Genomic DNA, 6,000 nt, shown 5'->3' with positions numbered 1-6,000 from the left:
GACTATTTGCCCCTGATTTTTGGCTTAAGTAAAATTATGGAATCAAAAAACATGAAAGCTAGAAGGTACCTTAGAGATTATCTAGTCCAGTTCTCTTATTTTACAAAAGAGAAACCAGGCTTAGAGAACTGAAGTGACTTCTAACATCACACAGCTGACTAGTGGCAGAGTCAGTGATAGATCCTAGGTCTTCTGATCCTTAGTCCATTGGTCTTTCTCCTATTCCACTGTATTCTTATTCAGAAATTCTGTCTTTTGAGATTAACAGTTCATCCGACATTAACTGGACTACTAGATGCCTAAAATTACAAGTTCAATGGAGAATTTGTAGAAGCCATGATTCATCAACTCAAGATAACTTTGAAAATGAACAACTATGAAGAGATTGTGATTTTGGCTCCATTCCTCATTTTTCAGACTTTCTCTACCATGCCCCCCAAATCTCCTCCCCCTGGAAATTTGCTCTATTCCTCTATTTTCATATTGGAAATGTACTCTACTCCTTGGGCCCCTTACTCTAATTAGTCAGTTCCCCCCTCCCGAGTTCCCCCATTTTGAGGATAATGCCTAGGCCAGTTATGCCTTCATTCCTTTCTAGACTTCATTACTTACCCTTTAGATTTCATCTACTTTACCCCAGAAACCTCCTCAGTCTGGAAGTTCATTATAGTGTCCATGTTCTTTTCATACTGGAAATACTCTCCACCTCTTGGGCCCCTTTCTCTAATCAATAGATTCTCTCCAAACCTTCTTTTTAAAGTTAATGTCCAAGTAAGCCATGTTTTCATTCTTCCCCAGCTTCCATTCCTGTCTCTTCAGACTTTTTCTGTCATGCCACAGAAGCTTCCTTACTCTTGAACTTATCTTTCTGAAATAATCTATGTCCCTGGGGCTCCTTCCTTTGAACAACTGTTTCCTCCTAGAGTACTTTTCCATTTTAAGGAAAACACTCATGCCAGCTAGGTCTTCAATCTCTTCAGGCACTATAGATTTTTTTTTTCTTACCATGCCTCCTAAGTCTGCTTGGATTGATAGCATATTTCTTAGAAGCAACAGATTAGCCTCAAGCTTATGTGACATCTGGAGTTGACCCTATCTCAGTATTAACTTATATCATTATTACCTTGAAAAAAAAATTCAAAATGTGATTTTAGAGACCAAACCTAGAGTTATTCTGCATGAACATTCTATCTTCCCCAGGGTACTTATCCCCCAGTGGTGGAGGTTTTCAGCTCCCTTTGACAAGTTGTGTTTTTGTCTTTCTCCATTAGAAATTAGTTCTGGGGGCAAATAGGCAGCTCAGTGGATTAAAAGCCAGGCCTTGAGATGGGAGGTCCTGGGTTCAAATCTAATCTTAGATACCTTCTAGCTGGTGACCCTGGGCAAGTCATTTAACCCTCATTGCCTAGCCCTTACTGTTCTTCTGCCTTGGAACTAATACACAGTATTGATTCTAAGATGGAAGGTAAAGTTAAAAAAAGAATGTAAGTTCCTTGAGGGCAAAGACTGTCTTTCTTTTTGCTTGTATTTTTATTCCTGATACTTAGCAGGCTGGTACATAGTATATACTTCATAAATGTTTGCTCACTTGATTTGAACATAACCTATATAAAGGAATCCAAAATGTGATTCAGATTGTATGTATGTATTTGTAGAAAGAATTTTGTAATCTTTCTCCTTGCAACATGTCAGAATGGGCTCTAGAATATGATGGGGGTGAGAATTGAAGAATAACAATTTTCAAATTTAAAAAGCCACTCAGTGGTGACTTCCCAAAGGAGTAATGGAACACAAGTTCAAAGATAGCAAATATTGTGTCATGGGTATATTTTATGCAATAGCTGTCAGGCTGTGGCTATTCAAACACAGTAATGTCTAACTATCAGATCACAGAATTCAGAGTAAGTAGGGATCTTAGAGATTTTGTCCAGCTCCCTTGTTCTAAGGAAACTGAGGTTGATACAGGTAAAGTAATTTATCCAAGGACCCATTATGGAGTATGTTATGAAGGGATGTTTTGAAACTCTAGTCTATAGGAGGTACTGAATAATAACACTCTGAGATTATTTCAGACCTTAATTTAAGAAGGCATCAAAAGTTACAATACATAATGGTTTGCATATTCTGCATATACAGTATTCTGAGTCTTTTAAAAGTGCAGAGGAAGAAAGTAATGGGTTAGGCAGAAAAAAACAATGCTCTTTAATTTATGAGTAATTGAGATTTGTCACGTTATAGGGCCAACAAGCAGGGAGCTATTCTTTTGTTGTTGTTGCAGTTTAAAATAAACTCTTATCAACTGTCTTAGAATCTTTACTAAGTATCAGTTCCAAGGCAGAAGACTGGTAAGGACTAGGCAGTTGGGGCTAAGTGACTTTCCCAGGGTCACACAACTAGGAAGTATCTGATATCAAATTTGAACCCAAGACTCCTGGACTCTATCCACTGAGCCACCTTGCTGCTCTGGAGCTATTCTTATATAAAAAAGACAGGTAGGGGGCTAGGAGAGTGGATGACTGTGGCCTTGCTAGAAATGGCAATTAAATTGTATGCTAAGTGGGTGGGAACTGTCATGATACTTTCTGCTCCAAATGTGGTAGTGCCATTGTTTGACTAAGAGGGTTTTGGGGATTCCTTCCCACCCCCAACCTTGTATCAAGAGGGGCCACTGGAGGGAGAAGGAAAGATCTCAGAGTCAATAGCCATCCTGAGCTATGAGACATGAAACACTGGACTAAGAGAGGGAGCATCTGTTTCAGATTTAACTCAGTGAACAAGCAAATGGATAAAAGTGGTGTAAAGGCATCTAAAATCAAAGCTACAAGTGACTTGGATTATTTTTTTAAGCTTGAAAAGTCTGTAGTAGAACTAAGTAAAAGTCTCTTCAGAAATCAAAAAGCCAAGATTCAGCCAACTGTCAGTTGATAACAAATAAAATTAAAGATCATGATTTTAATTTTTGCATGATATACTAATAATTCCTCTTATAGAGTATAATTAATTGATCTGTATCACTATTTTTATAGACCTTTTGGGTATAGATATATTATCATTTGTCTATATATTTATCTAGATATATTTATTCATGCATTTGTGTAGATACATTTTGTACTGTTACATTATCATATGCATTACCTCTAAGTGTTTTCATGCTTGGTTATGGATTTTGTTGGATGCTTGCTACTCTAACTAATGTCACCATCCACTTTGTGTCTACTGCTTGGTTTTGTAGTGTATTTTTTAGAAGTAACAAACTAGCCCCAAGATAGTGTGACACATAGATTCTAACCTTTCTCAGTGTTAAATTATATCATTATTATCTTAGAAAAAATTTCAAAATGTGATTTTAGGGACCAAGCCTATAGTTACCCTGGAAGTGTTCAATGTGCACTGGCAGGTCAATATGGTCTGCAACATCCCTGAGTGAGGGCCCCAAACAGATAAAAATGTAATTGGAAAATATTTAGCAAAATATGTAAAAATACAATAGAACATAGATAATGTTAATATGTGGTTTTCTTAGTCAATATGTGACCATCTGGGATCTATTATGGGGAAAACCAGGGGAGTTAACTAAAATATTATTTGTGGGCTCAGTGGGGTGTGAGGGAGACAGGAATGACAGAAGGCAGGACCAAACAAGGTAGGGAGAATGGGTTTAACTGCTAAGGAGGTATCTGTTAACAGAAATGGCAGTTGGGCCCTAATTGTCACCCTGCACCATCTAGACAAGGGGCCTATGGAAACTAGCAGTCAAATGGCCAGAGTTTATAACAATTTAATTAAGGAAACTATGGCAAAAGATGGGAATAGGGGTTTCTACACTTTCAGACTAAGGGCAAATCATAGGGTCAGGGGAGGGACTTATTTACACTCATCTAAGACCTAAGCCCAGAGAATAGCAGGACTGATGTGGGTATCCTCACAGCAGAGTCCAGACTCACTCCAGCGATGTACCAGCTCTTCCAGGACCACTAGCTGTGTTCTTTTAGGTGGGAGATTCTGGGAGCTAACCCAGCCCAAGTTAACCTACAACTCAGGTTGGGATTAATAGTCTCTACCAAAATCTCCCACAAGTAGATGTCAGTCTTCCTTCAGGATCTCTGGAAATCTGAGGTCTCCTGGGGTCAGTTGCAACTTGCCCCAACCACCATGGAGTCTGTCTCAGAGAGCAAAGCCCATTTCCTGCTTCCCCATTCCATTTGGAATTCTCTAGCCCTTCCTGTTAGGTCTCCTAATTAATAACTAAGTAATCCTCCTCACAACACATCCTTATGTGCATTTTAGTGGCTCCTTTCTATTTGAGTTTGCCATCACTGCTCTACAGCTCAGTTTTCTTCCATTCATGTGAGAGGTTAGCCTCTGATTGAAGTTACATAGAATCAGACTCTCTTTCTGTATATATATTTTTAAAGCCCTTCCCTTCCCTCTTAGAATCATTATTGTATATTGGTTCTAAGGCAGAAGAGAACCTAAATTTTTATAGGTTCAGCTATCATTTCTGTGCCAATTCTGGAAATCTACATACTTAGCCCTCATCTTTTTCTTGAGCTCCAGTCTATATCAAATGCCTGCTGGTCATTTCTACTTTGAGGTCCTATAAAGTATCTCAAACTCAGTATGTCTAAAACTAAACTAATTATCGTTCCTCTTAAATCCAACCTGCTTCTTAACTTCCTATTGAAAGCACCAACATTTTTCCAGTCACCTAGATTTATAACCTCAGAGTCATCTTTGATTCTCCCATTTTCCTTACCATCTCTATCTAGCCAGGTGCTAAATCATGCCAATTTGACTTCTTTATCATATCACTCATTTTTCCCCTTTTCTATTCACATTTCCTCTCATTCACACCCCTCTCATTTAGGCTTTCATTATCACTTCCCTTGATTATTGCAATAGCCTCCTAATTAGTTTTCCTGCTTTATTTTGCATTTCTACTGTAGGTTACTGTTTCCTCCCTTTGCCTCTTTTTTACATTGTATTTTTTGAGACTTTATGGGTATGAAATAGAACAAAGAATTACCACAGAAATGGTAAATGGGTACTTGAAGGATCTATGATTTCTATTATCATTGGGAACATACAGTACGTATGTGTTAAGCTGAAAAGGAACTAAGAAATAATATAGTCCAATTCCCTAATTTTTATAGCTGAGGAAGCCAAGACTCAGAAAGTTTAAATGATATCTTAATAAGTAGCAGAGCTAAGATTTGAATCCAGGTCATATGAATCTACACCTAGCATTCTTGAACTTTGGTCTTCCTTGGTGAGGTCAGAATTCTATCACCATGCCAAGATATCTCTTCAGTATTTGTATGGGTTTGCAATGATTATCCTGAGGAAAACTCTAATATCTTAAGGTACAGCTGAGATAACATGTATGTGTGGTATTGAATGGAGTAATGTTGGTGAGATCATGGATCTATTGAATGGTTCAGTTTATTGGCTAGCTAATATCTGAAACTTGTGTGTTTTTTGGAATGATTTCCTCAGAAGCCTGTCTTCTCTAATGACTTTCCTTCTTTATATATCCTTCTTATATTCTTTAAAAAATATTTCTTTTTCTCTCATTCATCTCTTCTTCATTTTATATTGTCTCATTTTCTCATTTTATAAATCCTCTGTCCTAGTCTTCTTCATATTTTTCTAAGCATTCCCTGCTTTCTTAGAAAACAGAACATAAAATTTTTCCTTTCCAGCATGAGTTCCAGCCTTGGCTGGGGTAGTTCCAAAGATCACTTTCACACATTTAACATTTAGCTTTGTATTAATCCTGTCTCCTTCTTCTTCCTTTTATTTTCCTAACAAGATTTCCTTTCATTTCTCATTTTCTTCTCATTTTTTCTTTCTTTCTGAGTCTCCAAATAATTTGAAAGGAGGCCCAAGTATTCATAAAACATTCATAACCATAATTCTGAGGCATTCCATTCCCCTCTCTTCATTAAAAAAAGTTTATACTTCTTTAATTTCTTCTTCTTTCCATTGTTCCAAATTTTA

Source organism: Gracilinanus agilis, chromosome 2 (genome assembly GCF_016433145.1).
Source record: "Gracilinanus agilis isolate LMUSP501 chromosome 2, AgileGrace, whole genome shotgun sequence".
In the NCBI taxonomy this organism is placed as follows: domain Eukaryota; kingdom Metazoa; phylum Chordata; class Mammalia; order Didelphimorphia; family Didelphidae; genus Gracilinanus; species Gracilinanus agilis.
This window is presented reverse-complemented; position numbering follows the sequence as displayed.